The sequence below is a fragment of the Hippocampus guttulatus genome, chromosome 7, assembly GCF_054856545.1.
Source record: "Hippocampus guttulatus isolate MCC_2025c chromosome 7, RoL_Hgut_1.0, whole genome shotgun sequence".
Taxonomy (NCBI): domain Eukaryota; kingdom Metazoa; phylum Chordata; class Actinopteri; order Syngnathiformes; family Syngnathidae; genus Hippocampus; species Hippocampus guttulatus.
In genome coordinates this window covers 21,424,212-21,448,686 of record NC_141267.1, presented here as the reverse complement: position 1 = coordinate 21,448,686, position 24,475 = coordinate 21,424,212, and the positions used below count along the sequence as shown (strand labels likewise).

At 42.6% G+C, this 24,475-nt stretch overlaps 1 long non-coding RNA gene across 1 annotated transcript in view; it reads right to left on the bottom strand.

The window, feature by feature from the left end:
• Positions 1-19,962, bottom strand: part of LOC147203058 (uncharacterized) — a 31,593-nt gene extending 11,631 nt beyond the window's left edge. The window contains exons 1-2 of the long non-coding RNA XR_015101356.1: positions 19,936-19,962; positions 17,779-17,882 (exon numbers count right to left, since the gene is read on the bottom strand). This is a non-coding gene — a long non-coding RNA (uncharacterized LOC147203058). The remainder of the gene's footprint in view (positions 1-17,778; positions 17,883-19,935) is intronic.
• Between the last annotated feature and the right edge of the window lie 4,513 nt (positions 19,963-24,475).

Below are 24,475 nucleotides of genomic sequence, written 5' to 3'. Positions count from 1 at the left end.
GTGCGAAGAGCAAGCAAGTGCGCGCCTTACCACTCCTTGACTTCGGGAAAATAGACAATTCCGGGCAAAGAAAAACAAGACTTTCTGTCATGTAAAAAAATATATATATATATCAACTTTTTTTCCCAGAGAAATGCGTCTTGGAAAATTTCAGGACCTTTCTTGAAATTTCTTCGAGATTGCGGTTTGCCTGAATTAAATTTCGGAAGCCAATCGAGGTTCTGCTATACGAGTTGCGATCAGTCCGGACTTTGCATTTGCTTCGCGTAGGCTTTGCTGGATGCGACGAGTCGTTTTGTCAGGTCGACTCGCGGATGTTATTTTTCCCTTCCGCGACAGCCAATAACCTGGTAATGATCTCATTTGGAAGATTCATGCTGTTAAAAAAAGTGCAATAACACGCAAAAAGTGAAGGCAATCAGTGACAACCGTGCTCCTGAAATTTTTTATCAAGATGACAGTTTTCATTAATTAATCATTTTTCCTTTTTTTTTTTTTTGCCGAGGTCACATTTCCATCAAGGTAGCCTGTTTGGGCTTTATTAGCATCCGCGGCGCGTCCCCCGCCCAAACCAGCGAGGCTACTTAAAGACGATTTACGATATCTTTAAAAGTTGATGGCCGAGGATTTGAGAATTATTCATAAGAGCGCCCCGTCGTTCGTCATGGAGCCGACGAACAACCGCTCGTCTTCGTGCTTTTTCAAATGAAGCGGCGGGCTGATGAGCTATTTGTATGCACGCACGCGTGCGTGCCGACGCCGTAATTAAGCAAAATGTGTCTCAGCTCACTTTTTTTTCTTTTTTAACCCTCTGCAAATGATTCACCAATGAATCTTATGGCACAAGGGATCAGGCTCAAGATTTGAAATAAGGTAACAACCGATGCTCAACGGGGGAAGAAATAGCAAATTAGCTTTAGGGGTGCTCAGCGTCCAATCACAAATGGCGGTCATGCCATGATTAAAAACAACTACGCTTTTGTTGGTCTTGAAAGATTTTTTATTTCTCCCCTTTCTTGAAAAAAAGAACAATTATTGTTGTCACATTACATGTTGTGTTCAACATATTTTTTTTGCTTGGAAATTTTATTTTCAAATATTTTTTAAATGTTTTTTCAATTTAAGAACATCACGACATCTTTTCAAGAAAAAAAATGTTTTCTAGAGTAAAAAGCAATTTTCATACCTTCATGAAAAATATAACTTAATTGGAAAAAGGTCAACGTGTATATATTTTCAGGAAAATATTCACATTATTTGATTTGTCTCGAAAAATCGGCATCAATTTTCATTCCCCATAAAAAACGGTTTCAAAATAGATGAATTTATTGAACATGAAAAAGGACATTTTGAAAAAAGGCCCAAAGACTACAAATTTATTCTGATTAGTTTTTTGCACACAAGCTTTCATTTTTTTAGATTTTTTTTAACAACAGTTTTCAATCCCAATGAAAAATGACTGTTGTAAAATATTACAACTTGATTCTCACATTCTGGTTGTTTCTGGCACATGGTCACCCCCCCACACACACACACACAGCGATAGTAGATTTCCGGGGAAATAAAATATTTCCTTATCTGGGTCCATACGCAATTACGCGGTCTACATTTCAAATGCTGGCAATTTCACACGCTCCATTTAAGCATACAAAGAAACACACTGTGCAAGACTTTTGCTACAGTTGAAACACAAAGACAAGTTTTTTTCACAGCAGGGACTGGGACTTGTTGTCGTGCTGGTGTCTACATAATATAATGCAATATAATATAATACAATATAATGTAGCTGGGAGATGATGGAAAAATAGTCACCATTATATGTTGTAAAATTTTATAAGTAATACTTTACAAAGTATTTTTTTCCAGGAAAAAAAATCCTATTTTTGTTTATAATCTCTTTTTATTTTTAAACTTTTTTTTCAAAGAAAAAAAACACTCTGGAAAATTTTGGGGGGGGGGGGGTTGTCCTCAGTGAAAATACTCCCAAAAAAATGTGACATTTTGTTGAAAAAAATCCCTTAACTTTGCAGGTTTTTTTGCCCCCATTATTTTTTCCCCCCCAACCAGAACTGTATTAAAACATCATTAACAACATCAAGAGCAAATTATAGGACATTAGCATTGCTTGATGTTGCCTCTTTTTCTTAGTTTACATGTTGACAAGATGAGTCGATAAAAAAAAAAAAAAATCGTCATCCTGGAAGATGAGAGCTAGCGTTGTTTGTTCTTCTGTCATCCCCTCACCCCTGCCCTCCACCTCCGCCCCATGGCGTCGTCGGGCTAATCAGGGCCAAAGACAGGAAGTCGCCCCCCCCCCTCCACCCTACGCCCCTCGCCGGCGGAGTCGAGCGACCGCTCGTTAGCGCCGCGCCCTCCTGCGCTGACCAGCTACTTTGTGCTAATTAGTGGCCAACGTGAGCCGTGGATATGCCAGGCCGCTGCCAGCAGGCGCGTCACGTGCCCTCGACCCGCCATCTCATTCCTGTCGACCGTGGGCGACTCGTGTCACGCGGTGGGGGAGAGGGGGGGTTATGTCGTCCCTCCCTTTCTCTCCCGCCAAAAATCTGAATAATGAAGTGCAGCGCGGCAACATGATTGCTTGTGACACACCTACTCTGCTAATTATTGCTCTAAGGCTAAAGTGCTAATGAAATGAATGCAGCCTTCGCCCCCAGCCCCCGCAAACATTAACATAATTCATTGCTTCAAGTGGCTCACATTCGGCACCCACCAAACACAAATAAATGATCATCTTCATGGTGGTGGAGGCCGCACATTTTCAAATTTATAAAAGGATGACTCCCAAAAAAGGAACTTTTTCCACTGGAAAAACATTTTTCACAAAGAATGTCATTTTTGGAGAAGAAATAAAGATGGCGAGTTTTGTATTTTTTTTTTTTAATTTGTAAAAAAAAAAAAAAAAAAAGAAAACTTTATAAGATTTGGAACATATCTTTTGAGATTTTTGTTTAACACTTGTTCATTTTTTAAATAAAAAGTGATGCTTTTTGTAAATAAATAAAATGTTAAAAATTAATTAAGAAAAACACGTAAAATTCTATTTCTTTTAAAACATTTTCATGGGTCCGTTCTCGAGGGAAAAAAAACATCTTGGCCAGAAATAGTATCGGGCAAAATGTCTTGAAATGAGTTGGTGTAGTAACACAGCCACTGTGCTAATTATTGCTGTGAGGCCAAAGTGCTAATGACATGAACGCAACCCCGCCGCCGTCGCCACACGGTCACATGACTCGCAGCGATGGCCCACACTGAGCAGCCACCAAAGAGAACCAGAGAGGCATCTTAATGCGCCGGCCTCTTAATGTTAAGCATTAGCCGGTGACGGTGATGATGATGGCCGCCCGTTATGATGATGATGATGATGGTCATTGTGGGCCCACATGTGCGCTACATCTGCCGCCCAAGTGGCAACATTAAAATGTTTTTATGTTAATAGATGAAGTCAGGGCAAGATCACTCCGCACAAATAAACAAAAAACAAAACAAGCCTCATCTAAATGCCTCAGATCATCACGCCCGCTTTACAATACTAACTGCTTTGTTCAATGCTAAATAAGATACTTTTCCAATATAAAATACAAAAGGGGAAAAAAATGTCACTCTATTATTGTCAAAACACTACCTTAATATCCCCACTGTTCCGAATCGTATGCTGCTTACACTGACGCTGATGTCGACAAAAGAGTTCCATGTGGTGTTTGCAATCTGACTGTTTTATGTGAATCCAAATAATGTCAAGTGAGGAAAAAAAAAAAAAAAAAAAAAAAGACAATCACGCAGGCGGCTGCTCTTTGCCCAGCGAGCAACGTCAACATGGAGCGGACGCCTGTCGCCATAGCAAATCTTTCATTTAGCCGCTGTTAGCGCCTCCCGTTTCATTTGGTGTCAGGTGGGCGCGTATGCCCGCCGCGCCCTGAATCAAAACAGCAGGCCGCCGGCTTGTGACGCTCTGACCCGCGCCGCCGCCATGAATACATGCGAGGCATCAACGCGGGCCGACTGCGGCGCCACGTCGGCGCGCCAAATAAAAGGCGCGCAAACACCGTGGCGGCTGCGGCATTAGCATGAGGGAGGCAAACGCGCCATTAGCGGCGGCGCGTGAAGCGAATGGCGAGTTTGTCATTACGCCGCTCGTCTCGCTCGCCGTGGCAGTAATAATCATAAGGAAGACGAGGCGGCGGGCCAACGGGCTAAATGGCGGAGGAGCAACAAAAGAGCCGATTGCGGATGCTGAAATCGGCTTGATGACAAATGCGCGTCGCCAAAAAAAAAGACAACAGAAAGTCCACAAAAGAAATCATTATTCACTTCAATAAATTGCATTTTTGTTAGTTCAACACAAAAATCGGATTCGTTTTTGTGTATTCATTTAGTTTGACGCCTGGATGTGCTGGCAAAGAAAATACAAACGAAACATGAAATGTTGATTGAAGCATTACAGATTTTGTTGAACCAACAACAACTCATTAAATGCTCTTTTTTAAATGTATTTATTTATTTTGTTGAGGGTGGAAAGAACCACCAAATGGTTGACTTCATTCGGGACATCTAGGGTGCTACTGCCTAAACGGGCTGCATTAGAAAACCAAACTGAAAGTACACAGACATACACAATACTTATAGCGTTGAGAGTGGTTGTGTTTAGGTTTTTGTTTGCATGCATAAGGAACCACCGATGGGTGTCATGAATTCAAGTCCATCTAGTTTGCTGCCTAAACAAGTTGCGCTGTTCAACATTCTGTGTGGAAAAAGTTAAACACAATGTAAAGTCTATTTTTTAAGTCAACATTTTATTTTTGGTTGGATTTGTGAATACGCCTCTGGAGGAGATCTCAAAATCAGACCTAACTAGTTTTCTGTCCAAACGGGCTGCAGAGACCAACACAGAGGGGCTGTTTCGCTTCAGTCTATTTTTTTCTGCCATAAATTGTGCATTTTTACATTTAGAAGAATCCATCAGAGGGTTGTATTAATTCAGCAAATCTCGATTGCTGCCTAAACGGGCTGTCATAGAAACCCCAACTTAAAGCATTGTTTTAGTTAACTTTGTTATGCTATTTTTCCATTTGAACTTTCCAGATGAAAGTCACGGTGTCCATTCGTGACATGCTAGATGCTAATGGAGCCTAATTAAGGAAGTCCGCCGCTTAGAGGGAACGTGATTTGCTAAGGAGGGGCATCGCCCCCTCACTCTTCCCCCCCCCGGCCCTGTGGCCTGATTGCCGAGTGTGGGGCTAATGAACGCCAGGCGAGGCCGTTGGCTGCCACGGGAACGAGCCAGCCGCGAGGGACAACCATGGGTGGGATGGCGGTGGTGGGGTGATGCCAAGATACGCTGCATAAACGGGTAGTCGCGTGTACAATTTGCACATCTATGCTGCCGGGACTAATCAACAAATGGGCTAATCAGTGCCCTGTGACCCTTTATTGTTTTTTTTGCTTTTCGAGATGGTGCAACATTCATCAGTCACTTCAGGCCCATATTGTGCGCCACCTAAACGGGTTGCAAAATTCAACATGAACTCAGTTTATTTTGTTTGTTTTTTGACAGAAACGTCTCACAAATCAACTAACATATGACTTCTAATAGGTGAGAATGTGACAGATTCTACAAGAGTATTTTGCTGTGTGTGCGTGTGTCTGTGTGTGTTTCTTTAGTCTACCAGTGACATGTCATGGTAACCTTGGAGCAGGAAGTGGCACATTTGAACACTTTTAATTTGGCGGAGAAGCAGAGGAAGCAGCTTTGGCGTCCTTGCTCTTGTCTCCTGGAGGTCCGCATGGACTTTCCAAACGCCAGAGGTGGTACGAGTGTCAGGCCCGACTGGGCTGGTGCGCTGCGACACATGCGTCCTTGCACTTTGTGCCGAAGGGGGAGAGGGAGAGAGCGGGGGACGATTTTTTTGGGGGGGGCGGGGGGGGATTCAGGTCTTGCACCCCTCTAGGAATGCGCCCCCCTTCCCCCTTAATGAGGGTGGGGGAGGCTATCTCCTCGCTGTCCCTACAATGAAATCCCGCCTCAGGATGGATTTTTCAAAGGGCGTCTAACTACTTCCTGGTTGCTAATTAGTTTTGGCCTGCGCTATTTGTCTTTTTAAAGCGGGGTGGGGAGGGGTGCCGGGGGGGGGGGGGGGGGGGTCATGTACAGGGATCGAGCGCACACAAATGAGTCGCTCTAAAAAAAAGAAAGCGGATGGCTCGCCTCAGCGCACATGAGAATTATTCATAGTCCTTTGCTGCCACGGCCGTCACTTAGAAAGATGTAAATAAGTTGACTTGTTAAGTAGGATGTAAATATCCTACATTACAGCGATTGAATATCATGTAAATATGCTTCATTTCAGATGCATAGACATGAAATGTGATGCCCAGATGATACATCTAAATAAAAATGTATTGTATTCTATTAGAGTTGGATAGAACATTACCACACTCCAATTAGCCTTAAATGGAAGGTGCACAAGATGGACATTACATAGAATGTAAAAATGCTATATTAGGTGTATAAATCATGAAATATGATGGAATATTTTGCTTTAGGCACAAAGACATGAAAAATAACAAATATAGTTTGATCGAAGAGTAAATATGTAGAGTCAATATGGCACATTGGAGATGCATAGAACATATACATATACAGTCGGTTTTCGAACGTCTCTGTTCTCGACTAAATCGGTTTTCGACCAAAAATTTCGAGGTTTTCATGCCTCGGATTACGACGGAAAATCGATTCTCGACCAAACTGAGCGCACTTGAATACGCCATTTGACTCCTCTCGCCTTCCTTACACGAGGAAGTGACGCTCCCTCGGGCAGGCGAGAAAGCGACGCTTGCTCGTGTAGCGTTCCATTGTGAGCAGACGTGTTCAATAAAGATTTTTTTTTTTAAAAAGAGTGTGGTTTCGGTTTTCGAACAAATCGGTTTTCCAAACAGCCTTCTGCAACGGATTATGGTCGAAAACAGAGGTATGACTGTACTGCTACATACAGTAAGTGATGTAGAATATTACAAATGGCACCTTAAGAGTTGTATGGAACAATAAATGATAGATTAGAGTTGTATGGAACATTACATATGATGCACAGATGCTACATTAGAATTGTATCAAACAATAACTAAGATGGTCAAGTTGTACAATCAAAAAATATGTTAATACCGTGAATTAAATGTGTCGAGGGCATTGGATATGATGCATTTCCGTTGTATAGAACATTATAGTTATTAGTCTTTCCTTGCCCTGCCGGGGTTTAAGTCAGGGGATGTCGTTAATGTGCGTGAACTATATGAAGCACTTTGAGTCTTTCTGCTGATTAAGATTTATATGAACTAATGTGGGGCGGCCCGGTGGTCCAGTGGTTAGCACGTCGACTTCACAGTGCAGAGGTACCGGGTTCGATTCCAGCTCCGGCCTCCCTGTGTGGAGTTTGCATGTTCTCCCCGGGCCTGCGTGGGTTTTCTCCGGGTACTCCGGTTTCCTCCCGCATTCCAAAAACACGCATGGCAGGCTGATTGGACGCTCTAAATTGTCCCTAGGTGTGAATGTGAGCGTGGATGGTTGTTCGTCTCTGTGTGCCCTGCGATTGGCTGGCAACCGATTCAGGGTGTCCCTCGCCTACTGCCCGAAGACAGCTGGGATAGGCTCCAGCACCCCCCCCCCCCCCCCCGCAACCCCAGTGAGGATCAAGCGGTTCGGAAAATGGATGGATGGATGGATGAACTAATGTGCCATGATTGGCTGGCAACCAGTTCAGGTTGCACCCCGCCGACGGCCCAAAGGATCAGCTGATTGGAAAATGGAGGGATGGGTGGATGAAGAAATTTGTCTTGAAACAGGATGTAAATATGCTACGTTGGAGTAGTATAGAACATTCGAGATCTACTGTATATAACATTGCATATGGAACATTAAATATGTCAATATTGTGTATAAAACGGTGTGTCGATGGTCGGTAAATGTGCAAATTTGCAGAGGAGGAGGAGAGCTGCAGAAAAGGAGTTTTTGATGGAATATCCAGGAAATGCGTGGTCAGTAAGAAAAATAAAAAGTGCTTACACGCACTAAATGTTGTGTGAGGTTACTTGAAGGTAAAAACTCGATCAAAAGGATTCTTCATGTGCATTTTTTTTTTTTTTACCCCGGGCAAAGCGCTTTCGCCGAAAGGCCCGCAACTAGAAGGAAGGAAGAAAAAAAAAAAAAAGACGACAGCGGTTGACATGTCAGCGGCTCTTTAGTAGTATTGTTACTGTCATTAATATTATTATGGGATGGAAGCCCTGCTCGCGGCCCGGAGCGAAGCTGTCTGCTATCCTTACTTCAAAGACGCTCGTCTTCTGCAAAACCTGACATGTTGCTGCTGCTCGGAAAACGAACCCAACGCGTGTCTCATCTAACACCTACACAACCACCTGACATCTCAACCCCCCACACTCACAAACACACACACGTACACACGCAGCTATGTGTCCTGCCGCATAGTCATCTAGTTCCCATCACCAGAAATTAAATAGAAATCATGACCTAGATTTTGAAAAAGGAAAAATGTTTTAGAAAATAGAAAAAAAATGCATTTAAAAATTCACCAGTTGCACTGGAAAAAAGCTCAAAATAAGAAAACCAAAATACGGAATGAAGTGAATTATATGTTTAAAACATCAGAAATAATACATAATATTCAAGGAAAAAAATAACAGAAATGGGGAAGATAAAACGAACACAAGATTAACGAAAATCAGAACTAAACATATTGAAATCAAATAATAAAAATAAAACCAAAGTATTAAAACAATGACAAAATAAGCAAAAGTAAGTATAAAATGGGAAATAAATTCAAACATACATTTAAAAACTAAAACAAAAAAAAAACCTCACAAGATATATCAAATACATGTCATATGTCCAAAATAAATCAAGAAATGTACTTCAATTCCCTGATGAGTCACGATGAAAGGCTAATTCAGGGCTAACTTTTCTTGAGAGCCAAAATTTCGAGTTGTTTTTGTACACGTGTCGGGTGCTCCGCTTAGGCTTGGTGCTTGATGCTCTTTGCTGTCAGAGTGGAGAGCCACTTCCATTAACAAGTCGCGCGCACACGCACGCACACACACACACACGCTGAAGGGACTACTTTGCAGTAAAGAGCTTTTAGCACGCTCGTGCTAGCGAGCCTCTCTGGTCTTTTTAACCGAGCACAAATGACCAATTGACCTGTCACTTTGCAGTCGCCATGCCTGGCAAGCGCACGTGTGTGTGTGGGGGGGGGGGGGGGCATGAAGACGCCCACGGTCATCTGTTCAGTTGGCACTCAAGCAGGCTCCCCCGCCCCAAAAGCGGATTTCTGTATTGCATTGACCTTCATTGAAACATACTTTCGTAGTAGTTGCCATTTCTTTCATATTTTTAAATATATTCAATTTACTCAAAGTCAGACACTTGCATCCGAATTTCCGACACGAGCGCCCTATGATGTCCCACTTTAAGTTTCCTGTCAAACATAAAATACAAATAAAGTGTTGCTTTTGGAAAGTCCCTTTAGCTTCATGCTAACGCAGAAGACAAAATGCTAGGTTGAGCTAATGATTAGCATCATGCAAATGCCATACAGGAAGGCCAGAGCCAGAATCGAACCCTGCACTTCTGCACTGTGAGGCAGGCAGGCTAACCAGTCGACAGCCGTGCCGCCCCTTTATACACTGCATATAAAACATTATTTTTATTATCGCCTGATTATTTTATCACGTGTAACATGATCTGAATCTTTGGGTTTTCGCATCGCCCGCAGCCATTCCATTCGAAACTGCCCGCCTTGCGCTTTTTAAGCAAACATGGGAGAGAGTAAGGAGAGGGGAGCAAAAAAAAAAACATTCGCCAACATTCACACTCCACTTTTGGTTAGTGTGACTATGTTCAAAAAGTGAAGTTAAGCTTAAGCGCTGATAAAACACTTTTTTTTTTCTCCCAGTGGGATAAATAATGTAGGCAGCGGTGCTTAGCGTTAGCCTCTTTGCATATTTTAACAGCGTTAAAAAGGGGAGTCGAGCAATAAAAAGTATTTAAGATGCCGACCTGCTCGGGTCATCTCGCGCTTACTATCGGGCGCTCACTGAGGACCGCCACCAACACCTTTTGGCAGCGCTGGCATGGTTGATTGATTATTTTTTTAATTAGCAAGACAAGAAACAAACACAAAAAGGGATTCCAAAAATATGACTTTTCTGACGAAAAAAAAAAATGCCGCTCTATGTTTCATAATATTGCACCTTTTTCGTTCTTTGCATTTTATTTCTGTTGAGCGTGGCCTAAATATTCCTTCCAAAGCACGGACTGCTTTAGATATTTCTCCCTATGAGATTCGCACTTATTTCTTTAAAAAAAGTGACTTTTTCCTCTGTCAATCAATAAGAACTGATTTGTGTATTCGTCAGTGCGGCGTTTCTCTAATTGTATTGACGAGGCCCACATGCACGTCCATCCGCCGAGGCCCATTTGGCCAGCCCCGCGCAGCTAATTAGCCGCTAACATGCTGCGCCCGTCCTCGCCTTCAAACGTACACAAAATGGCGGCCGGCCATGAGCGCGAATGCATTAGCACGTTTTGACAAACCGGATGGCGGGAACAGAGGGGCTTTGCGGCGACCTCTATTTTTTTTTTTCCATGTCATTCATCTTCCTCCAAGCTGTTTTTTTTTTTAGACTTCCATGAAAAAAAAACTTCTGCCAATCTTCCGTATTAAGAAGAAAAAACTAAATATTAGAAGATATTGCGATTTTGACCTCTTAGCAGTAGCCTTTTTTTGTTGTTGTTTCTGGTGAGTGAATTGGACATTTTTTTACGATCAAACATGACAATTTTTTTTTTTTAATAATGTACTGATTTTATGAGGGGGGGGGGGAACAAAAACAAAAAAAGGTTTGTTCGCAGCATAAACAAATAAAACTTACATGAAAAAAAATGGGACTTTCTTGGTGGGCATAAAATACAACTTTTTCATGGAAAAAATAATTGCAAGAAAATATGACTTGTCTAGAAAAAAAAAATACGGACAAAAAAAGATCATCAGCTTTGGTTAATGTTGCGAATAGGTGAGTTTTATAAAAGATATATCTTTTGTCCTACAGAAAAATTCATGAGAACATGACTTTGAACTGAACCAATGGTTAAAAAAAGTAGTCATTAACTAAAGCTGGAAAAAAAAAAAAAGTAAGTAGTCCTGCCTCCAAATATGGTCGGTGTCTGTGGTAATTGGATCGTCATCAGCATTCAAGTTACTCGACTAAGATGCTATCTCCAAAGGCGGCGTAGATATGAGAGCCATCCTCCTCCTCGTCTTGCTTTCTATCTAAATGGATCTACTTTTCAAAGCCTCAAGGACACGTCGCACTTCTGCGCTTATCTTCATCTACTGCCGCACGTCTGTAAACATTTGCATGCCGCGCGCTAAATAACGCGCGCGCCGCGCACGGCGCCTTGTTTTAGCCATCCATCACAGCGGATGTCGAGGTGTCATCAGAAAGTCGCCGCCGCCATGCAAGTCAGCGCAACAACTCGTGTGCTGCGGTGCTGGCGACCGCTTTAGGCAATTTCGGTGGTTTCTCGCAAGGAAGCGGGTCTGGATCAAATTCAGAGTTCAAGTGAGGATGACCCCAATATTCCAATTCAATTCTTCCAATCAATCGCAGAGGATAATGAACAAGCACCGGGACTTTTCGCACAGTCGAAGTCAAAGCGCACATAGACAAGCAACGGCCTGGTGGCCATTCGATTCCCGTCTGAATTTAAAGACAACCAAAGGACAGGTCCCCAGCCAATGTCAATGCACAGGTAGACTACAAATAGACTGGTCGTTTGTTGATGTCATTTGAAACTCTTTCTAGGGTAAATAACGAGAAGCAACAGACCGGTCGCCAACCAACCATACAGTACATGTACATAAAAAAATGGCCGGGGTCGACTGTCAATGTCAGGGCATGTAAAAATAATGGACTGGTCAACTATAGACATTGGATTGGTCGCAAGACAACAACAGAACACGGCAGCATGCAAAAAAAAATTAACTGGACCGTCGCTTGTTGATATCTGGTAACCTTCACAAACGATTGATTGGTCGCCAATCTTTTCTAGGGCTAATACAGAGAAAAAAAAAGGACTGGTAGCCAGTCAATATCTGTGCGTGAATGGATAAACAACGGAGTGTGCGGATGAGGGCAGATGGGAACGAACGGGGAACCTCCGAAGTGCGAGGCAAACGCGCGGCCCACTAGTGGCTGGTTTTGCGGTCTAATCTAATCTGTTTTATTGCACGTCACCGTAATTTCACTTCAATGGGTGCCCCCCCCCCCCACCGCTGCAGGCCACATGTCGTCTCTCTGCGTGGAGTGCGCAAAAGGTCAACATCCCAAAGTCCACTCCGGCAAATAGCACAGCTCGTTAAGATTTGATCAATCTGATTTTTTTTTTTTCAGAGGCAATGTCAGGAAATGACATTTCAAGAAAAAGAAGAGAGGATTTTTTTTATTGCATTTTTTTTTATTATTAGATTTGCTCTCTGAGAGCACTTAGCCTAAGAAAATGTCCAAATCAAACCGCCTTCGATCATCGACAAATTGCGTTTGAGACAACACGGCGAGGGAGTGCGGCCATATTGGCAAAGGTCGTAGTGCGCGTGTCCTGATGTAATGATTTTATGTAATGATCAAGCAAGCGTAGATTTGTGAGTACACATCGCTAATTTAGCATAACAGGAGTACTGAAAGTAGATAACATGCCAAAATGAAACGTACGCTGCTTGAAAGAAGAAAGGAGGAAAAAGCCGACGGATTAATGTGAACAAGCATAGCATGGGGAATTAGCATATATGTAGCAAGCTAGCATAGCTTGGCATTCCATTCCAAAATGGATGCTGCTTTTCAGATATCAGATAAATCAGGAATAAGACCTCAAGGTGAGCTAGCTTAGCCATGTTGATAACAGATCGTGAGAATTCCACCTGGAGTAAACATACCGTTGCTCGCGTATGATGACCACTAAGAAAAAGCTTCATGTATCCATAATCCATTAATGGCTAGCACACAAAAATGTATCATTGATCCAAAAGAACGCCATGTGTCAACACCATCGTCATGCGCAACTTTTACCTCAGTGCGAACATGCCTGTGCTAAAGATTAGCATACGACACCACAGATTACATTCATTGACGTCAGTGGCACGCTTTAACACGTTAGCCTCTTAGCCATCCAGTATGTTGATTTCATAGTTTAAAAAAAAACGGCTTATTTAAATCTGACACATGACACCTTTTGATGGGATTTTCTTCCACCCTGTCCATTTTCTTTCACGGGGGGCAAGAAAAAAAAACCCAAAACGTTCTACTGGGATAGTAATATCGTCTGTGATTCCATATGCTTATTTGCCATGTTGAATCAGGAATTGTGTTTCTTCTTCTAAGCTACTTTTGGACGCTGAACTACGCTGGGGATGTGATTGACTTTCTTGATTGGAGAATTGGAGTTGATATCTAAAAGAACTTTTTTTTCCGACAAAAATAATGTTTCCTGTATTCTAATTACCTCACAAATAATGAAGAGTTTAATAAAAATATATATTTTGTCCTAAGATATGATTTTTTTCAGCCCCTGGAAAAAAAAATCTGAAAATATGATTCCCCCCCATGATTCAAAATACAAATCTAAAACGGTATTAAATCTTTTATTTTGTCGAACATATCCATCTATTTTCCTAAAGGGGCTTCCAGTCTTGGAGTGACCCATTTCTCTACATATTTGGATTCAAGTTGTTGTTTTCTGTCAGTCCTGCTCATTAGCGACGGACGCCAGGCTGTGGCGGTGCAACCTGGGACAGATGGTCTTCCAATCTGCCTCCATGTGAACGCTGACTCATCGTCATCATGCTTGTCATCATCATCGCACATCAGATGCTGTTCAACACATGCCTTTCGCCTCGTGTTTTTTGTTCAATTGCAAGGAGCATGTCACAAGTCTGCCATTTTGACTCGAAGCAGTCATTTCTGGCTCAGTTCGGCCATTTTCAGGGGTCAGTCAATGGCAAACCCATTTGACAGATTTTGTTGATTGATTGTTGTCAAACTGGAACCTGAGTACACCTACAAAAAAAGGTCTCAAGAAGCCATGCCGTAAAGACTGGGGATGTCTGCCATTTTGGTTCGAAGCAGCTATTTTATTTTGGCCACTTGCAGGGGTTCTTCAAAGGTCATCTTGTCCCTGAGATTTGTGACAAAAATGCCGCCGTGTATACCAAACCGGTGTTAAAGTCTGAAGGATTTTAGCTATCGTCATTGCGTGAAAACGCATTTTAAGTTCTCGTCGTTGCGTGTGGCCAGAGCTTGGCTCATCCGAATTACTCGCATAATGATTACCTTACCGTGTGAAAACGGTGACTTGTCCACCGTCCGGAGCCATCAGAATGGACAAGCGTCTCGTTATATGCCCGAATGCAATTACACCCGGTGTAAGCGTTCAAGGCCCCTTGACACAAGTGCGGTGTCTTGGTTGCGGTCGTTGCTCTTCCGTCTTAATTATAGAGCTCTCATTACAGCAAGGGTATCCTCCTCACTGAATCAATCACACTCACCATTTTGGACCGCTTCCCTTCACTCCTGCTCCTTTTTTTTTTGTATCCTTCCAGATTCCCCATTCTCCTAATTACGATTGTCCTCTTCGCTAATGGGACGAAAAGGTCCCACCTCCCTTCCCAACCTTGAAAGTATGACCCTACGCTAGCGAAATACTTCACAGTGATAACAAAGGGAGAGAAAAACTGCACGGGCTAATGAGGGCGGCAGATGAAAGAAAGAAAAAAAAAAAGCAGGTGTTTTTTTTGTTTCCGATTGTGGTAGTCATGTCGTGCAAAAAAAAAAAAAAAGACAAAAATGTAGCACTTTCATTTGTAACAATACATGCTATTTTTTAACCGAACTTTTTTTTTCATTAAAAAAAAGACACTTTTTTCAAGATAAAAAAATACGAGGGAAAATGCATTTTTTCAAGTCTTAGTTTTTAATGAAAAATAGTTGTTTTTCCAAAAAAAGTATTTTTTTTTCTTTTTCCTAAAACTTGCAATCTTAGAATAATAATTAAGGATTTCGGCAGGAAGAGAAAACTGTTCAAAGCTTCGGATTCTAAAAAGTATTTTATCCAATAGTGTACATAGTTTCTGCTGTTGTGTTGTTGAAATCATATCATAACAGAACACAACACATCATGACATTAACTCATTCAGTACCAGCCAATTCTGGACCAAGTCTGAAAAGACGTTTAAAAACGTCTTTGGGAGTGAATGAGTTAATATTTCATCCCATTTACACACTTTGATCCAACATACAGTGTACATGTGAGGAAAAAAGTAGTCAAGTCTTTTTCTGAAATAGCCACTTTTCTTGTCGTCATCTTGAGCGAACATTTTTTTCAAAGAAGTCGTATTTTAGTTTCCAGGAAAAAAAAAATCATTGCTTTTCAGATAAAATCAACTTTTGTCTTTTTTAATAAAAACAAATTTATCAACAATAAAAAAAAAAAATCACTTTCACCCTCCCCCCAAGAATATTAGTTTCCCAAGATGAGTCTTTTTTTTTCTCAAGAAAAAGTTGTATTGCCCTTTGCTCAGCAAAAAAGTTATTTAGAAAAAAAAAAAGTTACGAGAATGAAGTCCGACTTTTTTCAAGATTCAGGAAGGTTTTTTTTACCCTTAGAAAACTACAAGTGCATGAAAGAAAAACAACGACAGCGGAACATGTAATTAGCTACGCTCGTCAGGTATGTTGCTATAAGCATACCGTACGTTAATACTGACTGAACATATCTTACCTTACCTTATCACTGATTGATGGACTCGCTCGTCAGTGCTTCTCATTTATTTCCTTAGCGGAGCATAACTCTATTTGCCCGCCAAATCCCGAGCACGTGCGACAAGGAAAAATTAGCCTGTGTCAAACGAATTGTTGGGAAAGCCGGCGACAAAATGAGGCGTCTAACCCAAAGTGACGTTTACAAATTACCTGTTAATTCCGAGGAGGGGAAGGGGCGGGGAGTTAGTGAAGGATGATGGGACTGAGTCGCACTGACAGGAGCCTAACTGGTTAATAGAAGCGACTAAATAAGTCACACTTTTAAAAGAAAAAAAAAAGAAAGAGTACGCAGCTTTTGGTGCCTTTAATAGTCAGCGATGCCCACCTGAGAGTTTTGTGGACTGGGCTGCAATTAGCAGCGCTGGGCTGGATGATGAATAGTCACAATTACACTACTTTTTTTTTTTTTTTTGCCAAACAACTCCAGAGAATTGTGAAGGATCACGGCGCAAGGTGAGCGTCCCCTCCACACAACAACGACGACGACTACTGCTTTTCATGCAACATGAGGGATCGCATGCATAGCTTGTGCATCATGTTTTGAAACCCTAACGCTGTGTTGAACCACCAATTTGAAACCTTATCCCTCGTTTAAAATCCTAATTTAAAACGCCAAGCGTGTCTCAAAACCCCAAGTGGAAACATTAACCCTTGTTTGAGGCCTAATTTGAATCCCTGAACGATGTCTGGAAATCCCAATTTGTAACCCTAACCCTCGTCTGAAACCATAATTTGAAACCTTAACCACGAGTTGAATTTGAAACCCGATTATGAAAGCCGAGCAATGGCCTGAAACCGCATTTGATATTTATAACCATGTCGTGAAACCGTACTTTAAAACCCTAACCGTGTCTCAAAACCCTCTTTCGAAAGCCCAGCCCTCGTTTAAAACCCTAACCATGGTTTGAAACCCTACTCTGAAACGTTAGCCCTGGCAGTGATAGTTTACTGGGGTGCTGTCAGGTTGTGTTAGTGAAAGTGCAAGCCCGGTAACGGTCCAGTCAGCCAGCGGCTCATCTTCACCTTCAGTTGATTTCAATAACGACTCCAAAGTGAGACGCGAGAGGAAATAATCAGCCGGTTTGTTTTGACGAGACGATGGAAGTTCAACTATTTCGCTCGTGCCCTCCAGGGTGATGGGGGAGGTGGTAGGGGGCGGGGCACTTGAACAAGCTCATTCATTATTCATGATCTCGGCGTCACCCTCTCAACGAACTACTTGAAGGGAATTAAACGTGCAAGTGACTCATTAGGCAACACTCGAACCGATGAACATATCCAAGGGCTCATTTATCTTGTTTTAACTTTGATCAGTAACACGGCAAGATTAAAACATACTGTAGGTACATTTGAAACCCTAACCCTCTTACGTGCCCTACCTTTGACACCCCGATGAAGGCTCGAAACTCCACTTTGAAAAACGCAACCCTAATTTGAACTCCTTAAACAAGCCTTTGTTTTAAAACCCCTGTTTGAAACTGTCATCCAGGTTTGAAATCCTAATTTGAAATAAATGAGGAATTTCAGAATGTTAGAATTAATTTAATGAACATGGCAAGTTACTTTTCACGTGCGAAAATGGGATGGAATATTTGTGACGTTAAAATGCCAGCTGAATAAATGTATATTCCTTTCTATTACGGCATTTATGATGCTTTCTCTGTGTATGTTGAAATACGCAAAATTTCAACATACATGTATTAAGATATCCTTTATTTGTCCCACACTGGGGAAATTTACAATTTACAATTAATACATTGAAATGAAATATTTGTATCAAAATCTACCACAAAAATGAATCCAGTTAAAAACACACATCCCTCAGAGATCTCAACGTTCTCTCGCTCGTTTTGCAATGACACTTATTCGATGGCCTACCTAATGAAGTATCCAGTGAGCACGGTTGCCCAATTCCGGATGCATTGCACAGCGGCTTCTCCCAGTCGGGGGGGAAACGGGACCATCTGGTCTCCGGCATGCCACTGTCCCAGGATGGAAGGAATGGCCGAGTCAGCAAAAAGAAAAAGAAAAGAACAGCGGGAAGTTAAAGTGTTTCCCGCTCCACAAACATGAGCCTTAAAAGATTGAACGCTTCTTTGGATGATGTCATCAAAATGCAGAGAAATTGTTCAAAATAATTTCAGTAGATTGTTCAACCGATTAGCCCAGTGGTGGGCAAACTACGGCCCGCGGGCCGAATCCGGCCCGTTGGTCTTTTTAATCCGGCCCGCCGAAGGTTGGTCCACAATTAAGGTTGGATGTGAATGATTGCATTCATTTCAATTGGACTTGTAATGACAGGCATTTCACCGCCAGATGGCGCATTGACTTGAAGTTGCAGAACACGGGGGGGCGGGGCAATCTTTTCGACCACCTAGTACCTCTGTATCGCTCTACTTCTACTGGTCTGATCACAACCCATCTGCAGCGATGCACAGGCTAAAATAGGTCATCAACAACACTTTTGTCATTTAAAAAAAAGTATATTAATACCGTACTTTCATGCTTTTGTTCTGTTGATGTTTGATATGGACTGTCAACAAATGCAGTTTTTTTTTAATGTACCATAGCTCGTGCTGACATGGCCCTTCTGTCAAATTTTAAAAGTCAATGCGGCCCCCGAGCCAAAAAGTTTGCCCACCCCTGGATTAGCCCATCGAATGATCGGATAACATATCAAAGATGGACCTAATCCATAATTTACACCAGAATTCTTCGAATTATAGCTTTTCGCTATTCAGTTCTTTAATAACTTAAAACTTCGCTAAAAATGACAAAAAATGAGTTAGCCCACGATTTTATCTCAAGCCTCTTAAAACATAGATCTTATCATCATTACCCTTCGCTCAGAGCGATACTTCCAACTGCTTTTCTGATTAGCGTTGAGGAATGTGACCAACCACGACTAAACATGTGTAGACAAAATTCAAAGTTTACATTACCGTGCTTCATGTTTAAAAACATCTCAGACTTTCGATACAAATGTGTAGCCTCAGGTAAGGCAATGTGGCGATAGCATCAGCAGATACAATCTCGTTGCTGTCGACAATTAACGCATCGGGGTTTTTTTTACATCAAAGCTACCTGAGATAAACCTGCTCTGGCTTTCATGTTTACATGCGTTAACCACACTACTAAATCCATATAGATGAAGCTGATAAAAAAATACCATTCGACAAGCTTGTTGTGTTGCTAAGTTTGGCCACATGTAAACCAAGGCAACATGATCCTTGTTTTTATTTTTTTTAATGTGTTACGGTTTTAGCGGGCTAATGATAATGTAACTTGAGAGTAAAATAGACGTCTGGTGTGGTGATCTTAGCTTGCCATAGCTAGAGCACAGTATGTGCTGTAAGATAGAGGTGTGTTGTGGTGGTCTTCGCTGGCTAAAGCTAATGCTAAACATACATGTAAACCAAGAGGTGGGTGGGTGTGTGAGCTGGCTAATGCTAACAGGGTATGTAAAGCAGAGTGCATTGTGATTGGAAGTGTAATCTGATTGTTTCATTAGGCTAAGGCTAATGCGAGAGGTGCACCATGGATCCGTTGACGAAACCTAACTATATAATAAATGGAGCTGTGATGTGGTGGCTTTAGCTGGCTAATGCCAACTGAATTGAAAACTAAAGATGCATGCCCGTAGAGTTAGCTGGCATGTTATGTGTGTTTGTACAAATAAAAATGTTTACTTTGCATGTGAAACAGCAGGACACAATGCTAACATGTGGTAAATAGAAGTGCGCTGAGGTCATGCTGGAAGACTAACACTGATGGTAGATGTAAAACAGGTGCGTTGTGGTCACGTTTGCTGGCGATATGAAATAAAAGTGTCCAATGGTCATGTTAGCCAGCCGAAGCTCATGCTAATGTGTAACACAGAGTGGTAGTCTCTTCTGGCTAAAGTATGTGCTAACAGTGTATATAAACTAGAGATGCATGGTGGTGGTATTAGTTAGGCCGATAGCTATGTCCGATGTAAAATAGATGTGTGCTGTGGTTGTATTCGCTTGCCAAACCTAATCTAAAAATGCTTACCTCCCCATGGACATCAAGAGGAAAAAAGGGAGAGTCAAAGGCATGAGTTCAACTTAAAGGGGCAGTGCCAAATTAATTATTGAAGTATGGGAACACTTAACATTTTTTTTGTTCCACCCTTTGATAATAGAGGATATAGTAAAAGAACACATCGGTGATTTATCATTTCACAGACTTTGTGTCATATTTTCCAAGTTTTTTAATGGCCCTGTTAGATTCGCTTTCCAAAGCGAACTTGAGAACTTGCAGCCCAATGATTGAGACGGGCTACTGCTTGGGATTGTGGGTAATGTACTCCTGACTGTCTTTGTCAACAAAACCCATCACAGTTATGATTCCATCAATTCACTTTGTTTTATTTTCGCCATCTGGACACCATCAAGCAACCATATTTTGATTTGATTGACAAGCTCATGGATTTTAACATCAATCCCATCTCGTCGGCATCCAATGATCTGGCATGTCGCTGACGCAACGCAATGGCTTTTGAAAAAAATCAAATCACGTCTCGATTGCATCATGACCGAGATTAAGAGAAATGGAACATCTGTGAATCAGTCCGCTAATTCTTTGGTTGCGAGCGCTCATTAAGGAGCATTGTTCGCTGTGGTGAGCTCTTGTTATCGTGCATTTCGGAAATGAGGCAAAGAGAAAGCGCAGCATTAAGAGCACAATCAATAGCTCTTTTCATTTGGTCTTAATGCTTGCCTGCATTTTGTCCCTCGTTGCGAAGTCAAGCTCGGCTTTTCAAGAGGGGATGCCTCCCATCGTCGCTGTTCTGGCACGTTCCAGCGCGCAAATGAGTATGGATTTAACATCACCAGATGACATGATTCACTTTTTTTTTTTCCTCCAAATGAGATATTGAAGTCGATATTTCAAGCGGCGGATAGTTGAAGCGGCGCGGTCACATGATACGAGCCGGCGGGTAACAAAGCACTCCTCAAAAATGACAAAAAACATTAACACTGGAGGAAGGCCCACAGACTCACCAAATCCATCCCAAAATAGACCAGTTCCCCAAATTTTTCAAAGGGGTATAAACTCGACTTTTGGTTCTCAAATAGGGGTATTGAGATGTTTATAGAAAAGTGACAGGGGATAAAATAACCTAAAAGACATGGCCGACTATTTTGGTCAAAACTAGCTTGTGGTGGCTAATTACGCTAATCGCGCAGTAACATACAGTAGAAGTCAAGAGTCGTTGCGGGCACTCGGCGTTTCTCCGGTCCGTTTTGCATAAGCAGCCGCCCAATCCGTCACGAGCCCCCTCATTTGCCGGACGCAGATTATGCTTATTTTTCATTTGGACAGAGCGACGCGGACGCCAGGTGTTTGGCACCAGTCGAGTGTTCAGGTGTAACCGCAACACTGATGGGACATGACGAGCGGTCGTACATGAAGGATGAGGCGTGCAGAAAGATAAGCGGGTGGGGAGGGGTAAGGGGGTGCGGCCCACCACAACCACCCCCGAGAATAGACCCCGCCCTCCAACCTCTGCGCCATTGCTCTAACTTTTCAGCGGAGTTGTCGGAATCTGTTGCGGTTTGTTAATTAGCCGAGCTGGGAGCATATCGTAGATCCAGCTGTTAACGCGGGAGATCGGCACGCATGTAGCGGCAAGATTAATTCCCGCTCCTCCTCAGCATAATGGCAGAGCGGAGCTGTAACAAGTCCATTAAGCCGCAGCGAGCGGGAGAAGAATTAGCATTGAAAGCGTTACAACGAGTTGATTACAGAGCTTGTTTGGCCGCCATAAAGACGCTCTGACGTTCTTTTAATCAAAGTTCAGCCATCGCAAAACGCTGACTGCACACATGGGGGAACCTCTGCCAAGGAAGACGTGTGAAAAGACCACAAAATTTTATGGTACTGTATTCCAGTTATGCCTTCAAAAAGTCTGCAATTGACTTGCGACCAGTTAATTTTTGTCTAAATGTGACTTTGTCTTTTTTTTAGTCATTCGTTCTTGAGATATTTTTGTGGGTCTTTATCCATGAAGATAAGTATACATTCCTCACAAATGTCAAGCTGCAAATTTGGATTAGTGAGCTGAATTTTTAAAAATTGGTACCGACTGAATAAAATCTCCAGTCCAGATTTGTCTTTTCAAAGGACCGCAAGAAATGACCCAACAAAACTTTCTGTTCAGTTTCGAACATGGCTTCCTGAGAGTTTTTCGTGGGTCTACTCATGATAGATATGCCTACCAACTTTTTATGTGCAGTGAAATTGGCTTGAGGGGCAACAGTTGTTTTAAGTGTTAAAAAAAAACACATCCATTTATTTGGACAGCAAAACAACAACAAAGAAACAATTTAAAGGGGGAAGAAACATAATGGCAGGGGTTTGCTTTTTGTTTGGTTTTCACCTATTACGTCTGTTTGTTTTCTTTGACATTTCCTCCGTCACGCCTGTGCATTTAGCACAGACAGTATATACCGCTTTGGACCTCTTTAAACGTCGCTTTAGTGCATACAAATAGTGGACGTTAACACATTTTAGCGCGTGTGCACTTTAAAGTCGCTTGGCGAGCATTAAGCAGTTTGAGCGCTCGCATGAGCGGCGGCTTAATGGACGGCGAGCACAAAACACGGCCGCGCTTTGCTCTCGCTTAGCTCGCGTCCGACAGCGCCGGCGCTAATGCGCATAAACAAAGAGAGCGTCGCCAAACGTAACAAACGAGAGGGGCCCCGGAAAGCCGTTGACATAAGAGCGGACATTTGCATAGTCTCCACCGAGGAGGGGGGGGGGGGCGCAGGAATAATTTAATATCGGGGGCATTAAGGAACAAGAGCCTCGTGGCTAATTAGAATTTGCACATTTCCAAATGGGCCGTGATAGCGACGCAAATGATGAAATATAACCGGCGGTCACGTGAACGGTCGCGGGCCAATGGGGGCGCGGCGAGTCACAAGACATCACGCCGCTAATGCACTCGCAGCGGCCGCGTATTGATAGCTTCAAAGTACGCGGCGCTAGCTTATTGCGCGCGGCTCATTAGGCTCGCGTCCTTTCAAAGAAGAGTAGAAGAAAAAAAAGCAGGCAGGGGAAACGGCTGCCGCCGCTGTTGTTGTTGTTGTGACACTTATTGGATTAGGGACGCCCGGACGTGCACATTTATCAAACCTACAAAAGGACCGCTCATTTGCGCTGTGCTTGTCAGACAGAGACTAAAAAGTCACATTAAAAAAAGCTAGCTAGGTCGCCCCCCCCCCGCCCCCACCATTCCATTTGGAGGTGATTTGAAAATGTGTGTTTATATTCTTGTTGTTTGGGTTTTTTCCACATTCATATTATTTCTATATTCACGGAGTATATATTTCATTGTAATATATTTGACCGGAGTGCACCCACTTTTTTAGCATGCGATCTAATTATAAAATCACCCAATTTAATTGATTTATTACTTAGAATTATTGAAAGGTAAAATCTATATTGGGGTACCTCGCAGAACTGCATGAATCGCATTGCACAATACAACGCATCCTTACTTTTACTCTGACAAATTTGGGGTGTACGGAATCAGCCAGGGGGCGGAGTCCTGACGGGAGCTGCTAATGGCGAGCAGTGTGCACACCTCCAAATGAACATCGGTCATGTTGGAACGGTACTTGGACCAAATGTTTTTGTAAATGGCCCAAAAAATGTTGCTCCACATGCCTTCCTTCAGCCGGCCAAAAGGGCGGACCGAAGTGGAAACAATCGTCCCGGTCGCCACTGCCGCCGCCACACCAACCGGCAGCCGCGACGAGTCATTGGGCGTCGAATGCCCCTCGCTCACCGTGATGATAATGTAGCAATTACAAATGACAAGGTCGGTGATCTATAAGAGCTGAAAGCTTGAAAGCTACTCTCTTGATCCTTCCTTCCATCCTCGCTCGCTTCCTTCCTCTCGCTGAGCCATCACAGCACGCTGCCACATGAAGGGTGACAACGTCGCAACACATTCGTACGATAAAAGGTCACCTTTCGATCCCCTGATGGGCCGTCGCTCCACTCATGACGCTTCGGTGAGGACTGCTTTTTTTAGTCATCATCGCCGCCAAGGTACTATTATGTCAGCATTAAATGTTTTTTTTTAACTTATAAAAAGAACTACAATTTATAAACACGCTAATGAAATTCCACAAAGCACAATTACAAACAGCTGGTGGCATTTCATCTCCCTCATGATCGTCATGACAAGAATTTTCGGCCCCTACTCTTTATCTTGTACTCAAAAGCTGTGCTGACCTCCGATCTAAAGGTGCTCCAACGGCGCCATCGACAGGGATGAACAATGATTTATCAAGGTGGGAAACATGCAGCAGTTTTCAGTCAAGTCAAATGGGACAAGAGAACAATGGGCACAACAACAGCCGTACCAATAACAATCATAGTCCCATTTTGGAAAGATCTCTTCTACAATATTGAGAAATGCTCTGGAGGGTGACCATCTGAGCCTGTGTTGCTACCTCTGTGGTCCTTGGGTGCTACCTAGTGCCCCTGGTCACCATATTGGTGACCTCTGGTCTACAGTCACCCCCCCCCCCCTCCA